Source organism: Symphalangus syndactylus, chromosome 24 (genome assembly GCF_028878055.3).
Source record: "Symphalangus syndactylus isolate Jambi chromosome 24, NHGRI_mSymSyn1-v2.1_pri, whole genome shotgun sequence".
Lineage (NCBI taxonomy): Eukaryota > Metazoa > Chordata > Mammalia > Primates > Hylobatidae > Symphalangus > Symphalangus syndactylus.
In genome coordinates, this window is record NC_072446.2 from 58,248,842 (window position 1) to 58,263,141 (window position 14,300).

At 48.0% G+C, this 14,300-nt stretch overlaps 1 long non-coding RNA gene across 1 annotated transcript; it reads left to right on the forward strand.

The window, feature by feature from the left end:
* The first annotated feature begins 5,276 nt into the window (after window positions 1–5,276).
* LOC134735892 (uncharacterized) lies at window positions 5,277–9,686 on the forward strand. Its single transcript, XR_010119460.1, has 3 exons — window positions 5,277–5,423; window positions 8,737–8,904; window positions 9,575–9,686. It is a non-coding gene; the product is annotated as an uncharacterized lncRNA (long non-coding RNA).
* Window positions 9,687–14,300: the final 4,614 nt, after the last annotated feature.

The following is a 14,300-nucleotide window of genomic DNA, read 5'->3' on the forward strand; positions in this document are numbered from 1 at the left end:
GTCAAGTCTCATGAAGAGACATGAAGAAAGCACTTAGATTCAGCAATTCCAATAAGCGACAAAAACCCACCTGAAAAGCTGCTTTGTTTTCCCTGGATACATCTGAGATCTTCGTGCTGTCATTTAGCACTGACAGTTCCCTATGCCTGGGACACTTTCCCCCCAGATTTCAGCAGGGGTCATTCCCTCAGCTCCTTCACATCTTTGCTGAGCTTCACCTCCTCATGGGGCTGACCCCGACCCCCCTATGTAATACTGCAAACTGACCACCCTTCACTTCCAATCCCCCTTACCCTGGTCTACTTATTTTCTTATAGCATGGAGCCTTTCTTTTTGTTTTTTGTTTGTTTGTTTGTTTGTTTGTTTTTTGAGACGGAGTCTCGCTCTGTCACCCAGGCTGGAGTGCAGTGGCGCATCTCGGCTCACTGCAAGCTCCGCCTCCCATGTTCACGCCATTCTCCTGCCTCAGCCTCTCCTAGTAGCTGGGACTACAGGCGCCCGCCACCACGCCTGGCTAATTTTTTGTATTTTTAGTAGAGATGGGGTTTCACCGTGGTCTCGATCTCCTGACCTCATGATCCGCCTGCCTCAGCCTCCCAAAGTGCTGGAATTACAAACGTGAGCCACCACGCCCGGCCAGCATGGAGCCTTTCTAACATACCAAAAAAAGTACCTATTCATTATGTTTATTATTTAATGTCTGTCTTTTCCTGCTGTAATGTAAGCTCCACAAGGCAGGGATCTGTGTTTGGCTTCTCTACCTAACTGAAATGTTGAGAGCAGTGCCTGGCAAACTGTAGTTGCTCAATAAATCATGTTAAACGAACAAATGAGCAATGGAAATGTCATCCACACAACCAGCAGGTTCAGTTGCTTGGCTGATATCAACCCAATGACTACAACCAAGGAGGACTTAGCAAGGGGATGTTATTACTTGTAAGAAGTAAGGAGAATACCAGGGATAGTTCCCAAAGCAGCATCTCCCTGAGTTAGGGGCTGGGTAAGGTTTTATAAGCATAGGGTAATGAGGTGAGATCTGATTGGATCCTGCAAAGAGGTGATGCCAGGAGGCGTGATATGACTGGGTCCTGCCACGGGGTGACGCCAGAGCTCGATCTGATTGGATCCTCCATCCCAGCACTTAGGATCCCTCCTCTCCCTGAAGCCATCTGGGCATGCTCATGTTACGTGACCTGAGGGTCCCTGGCTACTGAAAAACACCTCACAACTTTGTTACATAAAAGTGAAACCAATATGTTGGATGCAGTTCCAGAAAGAACACGGAGGTCTGAAGAGGGGTGTCTGAATTTGTATCTGTCTCCTGGGGTCTTTGTCACCTTTACATGCACCATTTGGCGTCTCTGAGTCTTGGCTTCCTCCTCTGGAAAGAGGAAATCATGGTGTGTGTACTTCACAAGGTTCTGGTAGCCACGTTAAATAAGTAAAACGAAACAGGGTATGTTCCTTTCCTAGGGCTGCTGTCACAATATGCCACAAAGCGGGTGGCCTAAGACCACAGACATTTATGGTCTCGCAGCTCTGGAGACCAGAAGGACAAAATCAGGGCGCCCGCAGAGCCGTGGCCTGTGTGATGCCTGTAGAGGAGAATCCTTTCCTGCCTCTCCCCACACACGATGCTTGCTGGCAATCGTGGGATTCCTTGGCTGGCAGCTGCATCACTCCAATCTCTGTCTCCATCGCCACATGGCTATGTTTTTGCTGTGTCTGTATCTTCTTTTTTTTATAAGAACACCAATCATATTGGATCGAGGGCCCGCCCTATTCCAGTATGACCTTTGTATGAGTCCGCCTCCACACTGCTATAAAGAAATACCTGAGACTGGGTAATTTATAAAGACAAGATGTCTCATTGGCTCACAGTTCTGCAGGCTGTACAGGAAGCATGGTGGCTTCTGCTTCTGGGGAGGCCTCAGGAAACTTATAATTATAGCAGAAAGTGAAGGGGAAGCAGGCCCATCTCATGTGGCCAGAGGGAAGAGAAGAAGGGGAGAGGTGCTACACACTTTTAAACAACCAGATCTCATGATAACTCATTCACTCACTATCACAAGAGCAGCACCAAAGGGATGATGCTAAACCATTCATAAGAAACCACCCTCATGATCTAGTCACCTCTCACCAGGCCCAACCTCCTACATCGGGGATTCCAATTTGACATGATATTTGGGCAGGAACACAGACCAAACCATATCAACCTTATCTCAACCAGTTGCATCTGCAACAACCCTATTTTCAAATAAGGTAGCATTCTGAGGTACTAGCGGTTAGCACTCCAACATATCTTTTTGGGGTCCACAATTCAACCATAAAACAGTGAGATAAATTTTAATAATATATTTCATTTAACCCAATCTATCTGAAATATCATTTCAATGTGCAATTGATATAAAACTATTAATAAGACACTGTGTCTTATTTTCCTTCCAGGTCTTGTAGTCAGTGTGTGTTCCACCCTCACAGCACATGGCAGTTGGACCAGCTGCATTTCACATGCCCACTGGTCACATGTGTATTGGATGGCACCGGTATGGATGGAGTTAATACAGCCATGCAAATCGGTGCAAGCTAAGACCAGTTAACAGCAGCCCAAAGAGCTACCTCAAAGTAGATGTTTCCAATCTCTGACCCTAGGCACCCCTCTACTCTCCTCAGTAGTTTCTCTGCCCACCTCTTCCCCATACTTAGGGATTTCTTTTGGGGTCCAGGGCCGTGTAAATATCCGGCCACTTCAATGTGACTTGTAGTTAGTTATTTAAATAGATGTCTGGAAAGCCCAACTGAAGGGTCACCAGACCTATGACTGAACCAGGGACGCTGAGCCAATGGGGTGAGCGCAGATCCCACTCTGGTCTCCTAAGGCCTCATTCAGGGCTTGGGCCCAAATCCTATAGCCTGTGGGTGTGGGGAAGGCATGCTAGAAGGACATGCTTCTTAGACTCCCAGCCTCCATTGCTGGTATTCCTGGTGCCCACCTTTCATCCTTATCAGCCATACATGCCCACCCATCCACCTCTGATGCCAGGGGGCATCTTTAACTTGGGATCCCAGATGTGCAAGTTCAGACCTTGGTCCCATCTTCAAATAGAGGCTGTGGCCCACTGGCTGTTGGAAGCTTGGATCCTCCAGCTGGGAACCTGGGAAGGTCCACCCAGGGTCCCTTATCCCTTAGACATCTCTATCAAGTCTCTCAGGGCTTCTAGTGCTTTCCAGGGCATTGCTTCATGCTTTACTGGCACCTCGTAGGATTCCTGGGCCTTCAGAGGCTGGAATGGAGGGAGGTACACGGGCAGTGAGCTTCACTCAACCTACAGAACCCAGGGCAGAAGCCCAGCCCCCTCCAGGCACACATGGAGCCTCTGTTGAAGGTGTTGCATTTCCAACCTTAATTTCTGTGTCAGCCACTCTTTACCGTGTCCCTGTGGCCTCCTATTTTCCTTTATCCCCAGCATCCTGGCTGCTCCTCTCAGTTTGGCAGGCACTGCCTTTCCTTTCCCAAGTCCTCACTGGCCTGTGTCCATCTGATCCCCGCCCTGTGTGTGCTGTAGAGGATGCCCGGCAAGGGGCCTGGGCCAAAATGCCCACATGCAGCTTAGGGCCAGATAGGGAATGGACAAGGGAAGACTTCTGTTGGATACAGGGCCCCAGAAGTGGTTCCTGAAGCAAGGATTCAAGGGCAAGGTATTTATTTGGGATGTGGCCCTCGGAGATATTGATAGGAGTGAGACGAGGAAGGGAAGAGGTGTCTTAGGAGGTAGGTGTTGGGGCTCAGAAACCAGTACCCCAAAATACGGCATTTTGACATGCTCAACTGAATGTTGGAAATAATGTTTAAAATTTTAAGGAAATGAACATTTATTTATTTATTTTGAGACGGACTCTCGCTCTGTCTCCCAGGCTGGAGTGCAGTGGCACGATCTCTGCTCACTGCAAGCTCCGCCTCCCGCGTTCACGCCATTCTCCTGCCTCAGCCTCTCCGAGTAGCTGGGACTACAGGCACCCGCCACTATGCCCGGCTAATTTTTTCTTTTTTTGAATTTTTTAGTAGAGATGAGGTTTCACCGTGTTAGCCAGAATGGTCTCTATCTCCTGACCTCGTGATCTACCCGCCTCGGCCTCCCAAAGTGCTGGGGATTACAGGCGTGAGCCACCGCGCCCGGTGGAAATTGAACATTTAAAACAACATGAAGAAGCCTCAAGTTCTCTCTGACCTTCCCCCTACGCCCACTGTCTCTCTCAAAGAAGCTGAAGTCCCTTTATCTGCGTAAGACCCAGACCCACCAGTGAGAACAATTATTTTTTCCTTCCCCTCCCTCTGAGGCTTGTTCATTCTCCCTAGAAATCTCCTCAGAAGAATTCCCCATTGCCCCTCCCGCTCTGGCAGGACAGTGTATAAGCCTCTGAGCCGCCATGGGGCTGGGGTCTCATTCTGAAGGCTCTCGTGTATATGTGTTAAATCATTTTGTCTTTTTTTTTTTTTTTTTTGAGACAGAGTCTCACACTGTTGCCCAGGCTGAAGTGCAGTGGTGTGATCTCGGCTCACTGCAGCCTCTGCCACCTGGATTCAAGTGATCCTCTCCTGAGTAGCTGGGATTTCAGGCACACGCCACCACGCCCTGCTAATTTTTTTGTATTTTTTATAGAAACAGGGTTCTGCCATGTTGGCCAGGCTGGTCTCAAACTCCTGACCTCAAGTGATCAGCCCACCTCACCCTCCCAAAGTGTTGGGATTACAGGCATGAGCCACAGCGCCTGGCCCCTGTTCTATTATTAATCAATCTGCCTCGTGTCAGTGATTTTTCAGCAAAAAAAATCTTCAGCAAGCCTTTAGGGGGCCCAGGGTCGTGGTCCCCACACAGGTTACCACTGTGGTCAAGCGGAGCTCAACTGCAGGGTAAACTCAGCGAAGCAGTGGAGCCCTCCCTCAGAATTACCCCCAAGGAGAGGGAGCTGAGGTGTTTATACACCAACTCCCATCAGTCATGGGCTGAGGGTTGGGGGTGCAGAGCTTGATTCCCCGGCCCTTTTACTGTGCCTTGGGCATGGGCAGAGCAGCCTTCTGAGACTTCAAAGAAAGCTTTTATGTAAAAAGACACAGACCCCAGTAGATGGAGTGCCACACCTGCCATAGCCACCTTCCAAGGAGCTCTACACACCCATCCATTGTGACCACATGTTGGGTATATCCTTGTGTTGGACCGAGTGCTAGTGGCTGGGGCTCTGACGGTGAGCAAGACAGGCAGTCCCTGCCTTCTTGGGGCTAGATCTGGCAGGAGATGAAGATACTTATACAGGTGATTGCACAACAGCACCATGGATGCTCTGAGGAGGGTGCTAGAGGAGCACCCAGATGGAAGCAGGAAAGGCTTCTCGGAGGAAGAGATGTTGCAGCTGAGAGGTGAAGGGTGAGCTGGGAGAAGTGATGGGCAGTTGCAGGGGTTGGCTGGTGTGTTGGGAAGAGTACTGTTCCTGGTAGGGGAAATGATCTATGCAAAGGTGAGAGAGATCCCACGTGACCTATTTAGGGACCTGAAGTGGATTCTATAGGGGAGAGTGAGGTGTGGAAAACAGGAAGCGTGGTGACAGAGGAGTCTGCAGTCAGCTCCAGAGAGGTCCTGTAAACGCTATTAAAGCATTGAGATTTTTAGCCTGAGGACAAAGGTAAGATGTTGAAGAATCCATCATGTGGGTGGCTTCCCCAGATTCGTGTGTTGGAAAGATCTCTCTAATGGCCGTGTAGACACTGAGGTGGGTAGGGAATGGGTGCAACAGGGGTAGTGGGGAGACCCAGCAGGAGCTGGAGGTGATGGTGGCTTGGATTGGGGACGGTAGCAGAGGCTGGAGAAAAAAGGACCTTTGCCTCTCGATGGCATTTAGGGGATCCCTAATAGAGCGAGAAAAGCAGGCAGCTCTGGGCTACCTCTTCTCCTTTTCCAACCTTTACTTTTATGTTGTTTTGTTTGTTTGTTTGTTTTTTGAGACGGAGTCTCGCTCTGTCGTCAGGCTGGACTGCAGTGGCGTGATTTTGGCTCACTGCAACCTCTGCCTCCCGGGTTCAAGCAATTCTCCTGCCTCAGCCTCCCGAGTAGCTGGGATTACAGGCACACACCACCACACCCAGCTAATTTTTGTATTTCTAGTAGAGACAGGGTTTCACCTTGTTGGCCAGGATGGACTCGATCTCTTGACCTTGTGATCCGCCCACCTCAGCCTCCCAAAGTGTACTTTTATGTTTTTACTTAACTTGTTGACTTCTTTATCGGCATATAACTTAGGGTAAAGGGCATGAATTATAAGTGGGCAGCTTGCTGGATTTTTGCGTATTTTCAGCTTCCAGCAGGGTCTCTCGCTCTGCCCCCTAAACTAGCCATCGTTCTGAACTTGGTCATCATGGGGCAGTCTTGCTCGTCTTTGACCTTCAAACAAAGGAATCCCTTTGTTTGAAGGTTCCTCCACGCTGCTGTGTGTGGCGGTAGTTTCTGCTTTTTCTCATTGTGTTGTGTTCCATTGTATGAACACACACACATAATTTATGTCTCCTCCTGCTGATGGATATTTGGGTTGTTTCCTGCTTGGGGGCATGATGAGCAGTGCTGCTATGTGTATTCTTGCACATGTCTTAGAAAGCTTCTGTGCAGCCCAAGCACTGGTTTCTGGTAGGCATATACCTAGGAAGAGAATTTCCAGGCTTCATTTCCAGGAAGTTCTCTTTCACCTTCCCCTATTCTTAGGCAATAGGGAAGGTTTAGGGGCAGTGGGGGATGGGCCATCCTTACGCTGAATGTGGTCGCACAGCTGGACAGTTGCCCACTTACTGGGCACGGGGTCTGTCCACAGCTGAGATGCCCACTCGCTGTCCATAAGGGGACACAGGCATTCCACTGAACTGGAAATAGCACGCTCTTGTTATTTTTAAGGCTTACCTTCTTTTTGGTTTTTCCTTTTTTCTTTTTTGGGTAACAGTCTTGAAAGAGATTCTTACAGGGAAAATAACAGAAAGCAAAGACTTCTGTTTTTGATTCATAAAATGATTTCTCCAGGGATGAATCCACTGAAACCTCCTAATTCAATGTCACTCAGAGGAGTTCGTGGACATTTGTGTCCAGGAATATTAATAGCAGTAACTTAAAAAAAAAAAAGCTTCTTTCATCAGGGAAGTTTGGGAGACACCCAGTTGAACAAAGTGAGTTAGGTTTTCTTACTCAGGACTTGTTGGAGCTTCGGTCAGTCTCCAAGAGGCCCCCTAGAAGCCACTTTCTCTCGGCACAGAGTTTCGTGGGCTGGAAAACCCACACTGGGAAAGCCTGTGAGGAGGAATATTTTTGAAGTATTCTTGGAACATGTATTATTGTTTTAGTCTCTGGGGCCTATTTCCTCCAAACCTGAGCCTGCAGTGGAGGTCGGGCCGGCGGGGCGTTGTTCTCTGCATGAGCTACGCAGCCCTGGGTCTCTTTTTGCATTTGGCTCCACCTGATTCCGAGCATGGGGCTGACTGATCCAAGTTCAGAGAAACCAAGTTCATACAAAACCAGGCCTCAGGGGAGTTCCCAGGAGCTGCTGGGCACCCAGACCCCTCTACAAACGGTGGAGGAGCTTCGTCCCTGCACTTGCTGTCCTTCCAGCTCCTCCCCCAGGTATCTCCAGAGCCACTGCCTCGCCTCCTCAGGCCTTGACCTTCTTTGTGAGGATTCTGCTGACCACCTTGAAGTCACAGCCTTGCCCCCACCCCCACCACTTTGAATTCACTTTCCCTGCTGTTTCCCCTCCTGAGCCCTTACCTGGATTTAACATACTCCATCTACTTATTTATTTATTTATTTGTTTATTTATTTACTTGAGACAGGGTCTCACTCTGTCACTCAGGCTGGCATGCAGTGGCATGATCACAGCTCACACACAGCCTGGACCTCCCAGGCTCAGGTGATCCCCCTACCTCAGCCTCCTGAGTGGCTAGGACTACAGGTGCCCGCCACCACGCCCAGCTAAGTTTTGTATTTTTTGTAGAGATGGGGTTTTGCCATGTTGCCCAGGCTGGTCTCAAACTCCTGGGCTCAAGACATCCACCTGCCTTGGCCTCCCAAAGTGCTGGGATTACAGGCGTGAGCCACCGCGCCCAGCCTCCATCTATTTACTTAACTTGTTGATTGCCCCCTCCTCCTCCAGCTAGAAGGCAAGAAGGGCAGGGTTTTTATCTGTCTTTCTCTGCCATACCCCAGAGCCTGGAGCACTGTGCGGCACACAGTAGGTGCGCAGCAGATGCGTCCAGTGCGAACAAAGTTGTGTCCACTGTGCTCTTGTGAGAATGCTTTCTTCTAATTTGTGATATTTCTGCCTGAAGAAGGTCAAGTTGCCAGCCTGACTTTGGTAGATGGGAACCACCGGTGAGGACTCCACCTGCTTCACTCAAGACAGACCTATCTGTTATGTATTCTGAGGCAGGCACTTTGCTGGGGGTGCACACAGGAAACCCACTGTGAAAATGCACACCCCAGTGAGTGCATTCAGACTGGAAAGCAGACTCTTTTATGTTTCTTTTTATTGATATTGCATTTGAAAAATACATACATGCAATCAATAAAATATACAAAGTGACGTTTCTTTCTCACCTCGAACCCCTACATTCCACTTCTTCTCTCCAGAAGCAAACTCTGTTAGTTTCTTTTTTAGCTTTCCTGAGGTATTTCATGCATTTGTAAGCATTTTTTTCTTTTTTCACAGGTGATAACACACCATACATGCTCTTCAGCATGTGGCTTCTTTCGCTTAACAATATGTCTGGGAGGCAGCTCCACCTCAGAGCATAAAGAGCTCTCTTTGAAAAGGCCACAGAATATTCCATTAGGTGGATATACAAGACTTAACCTGCCATTGTCCATGGGCACGAAGGTTGAATCCAGTTTTTTGTGTATTACAAGCAATGACATGTGTATACTTTTGAAAGGAGGGAAAGAAAGGAAGGAAGGAGGGAAGGCAAAGAGAAGGGAAGAAAGACAGGAAGGAAGAAAGAGAAAAAGAAGGAAGGAAGGGAAAGAAAAAAAGAGAAAGAAAAGGGAGGAGGGAGGGAGGGAAAGCAAGGTTCAGAATTTGACAGATATTTATTGGCACATATTTTAAGTGCCAGGCCTGTTGTTAAACTCTGGGCAGCTCCTGCCCTTGGAGCCAGTCTGACAGTGAATCTCAAAGTCCTGCCGCTTTTTTCTCTCCATAGAAATTCCTCATGGCTTCTCCTGGGGAGGGGGGCGGCGAAGGGGAAAGTAGGGAAGAGGCTCTGCTTAGCTTTGAACTGCACTCAGGGCACGGTTTTATGTGGACGCACTCAACCGCAAGCACGGTGGCTGACTATCACAAATGTACATTCGGGCAGCCTGAGGGTTATGAGTTTGTCATGATATATTTAGAACAAGCCCTTTAGTGGTGCCCCGAGCCAGAGAGTAAATAGCTGCTTACACGGGCATTTAAAGCCAACATAGAAAGAGGCTGTAATTGCAGTGCTCAGGAAATGCCATACTTGAGAGCTTTTCTAAAATGACATGCTATTTGACCCAATATTTTCCAGAATGCAGAGGCTTCTTTGATCTTTACAGTACGGCTCCCTTGCACAATGACTGGCTCACAGCAGCACTCCGGATGAACACGCCCTGCCGGGGGTAGAGCTGATAACTGGGAGGACTTGGGCTGAGAGCTGGTGGACCAGATCTTGGGTTGAATTCTCCCAGAAGTAGAGAAGGCTGGAGTTCAGAAGATTGTTTGGAAACCCACTTCTGAAAGCCCCCCTGGGGAGCGGGGAAGGGAGACAAACCTGTTCAGAGTATTGATGGGCAGTTAGCACCATGGACAAGCAGGACTCAACACTGTGGGGGCCCTGGGAGACGGCAGGGACATGCTTCACAGCAGCCCACCTGAGGGGCAAGGAAGCTGGAGTATTTATTCCACCAACCTCCATTCCTCATTGGCCAGAGTTGTCTTGGGAGGGAGTAGGGGGTTGAGTCTTCAGTCAGCCCTGCTTAAAGCTGGGGAGAGAAGCTGTTGGGTTGGCCTCCACAGGATTTCTATAGAAAAATCTCCCAATTGCTAAGTGTTGGCAGATGATCCCCAATTTTCTTTTCCTTTTTTTTTTTTCTTTTTTTTTTGAGCTCACTCTGTCACTCAGGCTGGAGTGCAGTGGTGTGATCATGGCTCACTGCAGCCTCAACTTCCTGGGCCCAAGCAATCCTCCTGCCTCAGCCTCCTAAGTAGCTGGGACCACAGGCATACACCACCACGCCCAGCTAATTTTTAAATTTTTTGTTGAGATGGGGTCTCCATATGTTGCCCAGGCTGGTCTCTAATTCCTGGACTCAATCAAGCACTCCTCCTGCCGTGGCCAAGGTGGGCAGATCGCTTGAGGCCAGGAGTTCGAGACTAGCCTAGCTAACATGTTAAAGTCTCTTATCTACTAAAGACACAAAATATTAACTAGGTGTGGTGGCGCACGCCTGTAATCCCAGCTACTCGGGAGACTGAGGCATAGGAGTTGCTTGAAACCAGGAGGCAGAGGTTGCAGTGAGCAGAAACCATGCCACTGCATTCCAGCCTAGGTGACAGAGTGAGACTCTGTCTCAAAAATAAAAATAAAAACTCCACGAAGTCAGAGAGAGCTGACAATTTACTCCTCCTCAGTTGATTATACCTTAGCTTTCTTTTTTCTTTTTTTTATTATACTGAAAAGTTGCAAAATACCTCAGTTTATATGAGTTTTCCAAATTAAAATATTACTGCTTTTTAGTGAAATCTTTACAGATGAAATGATGTTTGGGATTTGTTTCAAGGTAATATAGGAGGTGAAAAGTGGGTCAACTATAGATACGGAAAGATTGGTCATGGATTGATAAGAATTAAATTGGGTCACAATAGTCGTATACTATTTTTTATTTTATTTAATTTTTTTTAATTTTTTGAGATGGAGTGTCACTCTGTTGCCCAGGCTGGAGTGTAGTGGCACGACCTCGGCTCAGTGCAACCTCCGCCTCCTGGGTTCAAGCAATTCTTGTGCTTCAGCCTCCTGAGTAGCTGGGATTACAGGCGTGGGCCACCACGCCCAGCTAATTTTCGTATTTTTTGTAGAGACGAGATTTCGCCACGTTAGCCAGGCTGATCTTAGACTCCTGACCTCAAGTCATCCGCCCATCTCAGCCTCCCAAAGTGCTGGGATTACAGGCATGAGCCACCATGCCCAGCCTAGTCATATACTATTTTTATAAATGCTAAACATTTTCTGTAATAAAATTCTGAGGGAAAGCTTTGAAAGTTGTTATTGTCAATGAGTGGACTGAATGCGCACAACAGAATAAGGGCGGAACCGAGTGGCGTGCTGAAGGCAGGCAATACCTGGAAGTAAATTTTACAATGTCAGGTGACATCTCTTCCTGCACATTTCACTCTAGAGCCTAAAGTAGCATTAATCTTGATTTTGGAAGTGGCTCTAAGTTCTAGAAGAGAATTTAGGTTTCTGTCTTGGATTGTCAGCAAGTGTTCTTGAGTGACTTGGTAAAACAATCTTGAAGAAAATTCTGATGTGGTTCTAGGGTCGCATGGGAAACAAAATGTACTCGAAGGCTGTGTCGTGCTGGAGCCAGCTCACGTCAGGTCTCAGGAGCCAATTATGTGCATCTTTTCTCAACTCTGCTTTTATCGAGATCAGGTTGATTGTTTGAAACCAACCATGGTAGGAGCACGTACATCATGGAAATTGGCAGATGCTATAAATAGAACTGTTTTTTTTTTTTTGAGAGCTGCTTGTTGCACATGTACCACCACACCATGGCTGTAAGGTCTTCCCTGGGACTCTGAGGGTACAGAGACAGCTGCCATTTTAAATGTGTGCAAACATACTCTTGAAACAGATGCTGTCAACACTTATCAGAGCTTACGCAAAGGTAAGATTGACAGGGAAAGGGATGCAGCGGCAGATAGCTTTCCATTAGAAAGCTGATGGTGTTCAAATGTGCCTGTCACAGGGTGTGGACCATGGTGGATACCTTGTCCGTGTCAATAAGCATTTGTTGAGCACTTGGTAGGGGACTGGGGCAGGTTCTGAGGGGAGGTGATGCATTTGAAAAGGATGGCAGTTAGTTTCATCTAGAGTGCTGTGTTGAGAAGGATTCTGAGGCTGGTCCGGACTCAGCAGGGAAGAGAACAGTTATCTCCTGATCATGTCTTCCATGTGAATGGCAGGCATTAGTTGCCCTGGATCTGATACCATGCCAAGCCCTGGGCTAGGCCCTGGAAAAATGCATCCCTCTGGCTCTCAAGTAGCTTAAACTATTGTGACCAATAAATATTTGTTCCCTTTTTCATCTATTTATTTATTGATCCATCCATTCTTCTTAGGCTGCCTGAAATGATTTATCAGCAACTTTCCTGAAAGGAAAGCATAAGACCACCTGATATTTTGTTTTTTTCTAGCCACCTCATTCACACCATATTTTTATTTACTTATTTATTTTTAATTTTTAAAATCTGCTGTTTTGGGCTGTTCATTTACCACTTCTCCTTTGTCTGGAAATAGCACCCAGTTTCCTTTGGGGGAACCCCTCCTTCTCTCTTAGTGCACCCTCTGACTCCCGGGTGGCAACTCAGCACATCACTGCCCTCGGCCACAGTGATTGTCTCAGGCTGAGCATACAACCCAGGTTAGACTAAGGGAAGCCACTCCTGGGAACTGCTTGGGAAAGAAGCCCTTCCCTTTCCACCGGTATTAATAAGCAGGCAAGACATACTTGTACTGTTGGTGGCCATGCCTTTTATCACATGGAGAAAAGTAGCTTGAAAGTGTAGCCAAAAGAGATAAAAGAAGAGATGAAAATGAAGAGAGTAGGAGCTTTCTGATATTTTTGAGGACCTGGAGCCTGCTATTCCTGAAGCCAACACCCCTGGGTTTCCTGGGTATATAAACCAACACATTTATTGTGTTGCTGTTTACACCAGTTAGAACTGGATTTCTGGCCCTCTCATAGAAAGCCCTGATAATACCCTGCACTGACAGCTCCAGAGGATCCAAAGGGTAAGAAAGAACAAGACACATAGAAAGACATTACTACTACATAATGAGCAGTAAAGGCAGTCCATTTCCAGATTGGTCCCCATGTTAGGAGGATTTTGACCAGGCCCTAGAGGAAGCCCACATGTTGTTGGACTCCCAGGCTCTGTGCATTGAGGACAGAGGAGGACTACCCTGCCCCACCCTACACCTGGCTGCTCACAGGTGCCAGAAAAGAGCCCAGGAGATGGCCTCCCTTCCCAGTGTGCAGCACGTGCCCTTGGTGCACAGTGTGAACAGCACTTAAGGAAACCATGAGTGTTTGCTACTGGGATCCCAACCCCAGAGAGAGCCCAGGGGCAGCCAAGGAGATGGGGCATTTTGGGAGCTGAGCAGGGGCTATCCGTAAATGTGTAAAGCTGAGTGCGGTGCCTCATACCTATAAACACAGCACTTATGGAGGCCGAGGCGGGTGGATCACCTGAGATCAGGAGTTCAAGACCAGCCTGGCCAACTTCGCAAAACCCTGTCTCTTACTGAAAATACAAAAATTAGCCGGCTGTAGTGGCAGGCGCCTGTAATCCCAGGTACTCAGGCGGCTGAGGCAGGAGAATTGCTTGAATCTGGGAGATCGAGGCTGCAGTGAGCCAGGTAGTGCCACTGTACTCCATCCTGGGTGAGGGAGCAAGACTTTGTCTCAAAAGAAAAAATGTGTAAAAACAAGTGGACTTTCAAGTGACTTCCAGGCTTGGGGGGAAAGAGAGGTTTGCTTGTCTCCAGTAGGTCTTTTATTCTCTCTGAAGCTTCCTATACCAGCTCTGTGAGCCCTGGGGGCTGCCATCCCATAGTTAAAAGAGTTTTAGAGAGGAGACAGGACCCTGAACCCAAGAGAGACCTGTGGGGAGGAATGCTGGGTTATGCTAGAATCCCTGGGTTCTAGGACTGGTTTTGTGCTCGGCCTTGTGGACAAGTGAGCTTATCCCTATGTCCTTCTTATTGAAGGGCAGGTGACATCTTTTCTTCCTTTCACTGCTACCAACCACGGTTGTGCCTCCATCATGGCTTACCCAGACCCTTTCATCACCTCCTAGCTAGTCTCCTCACCTCCACTCTGATCGCCTTACAGCTCTTCTCTACAAAATGCCAAGCTGATCTTCCCTAAATATAAATCAGGTCATACCAGGCTCCCACTGGGAACTCTCCATCAAATTCTCAAACCACTCTGGAATACTCTTTAGCAGAATCTACTAAGGTCACTGTAAAT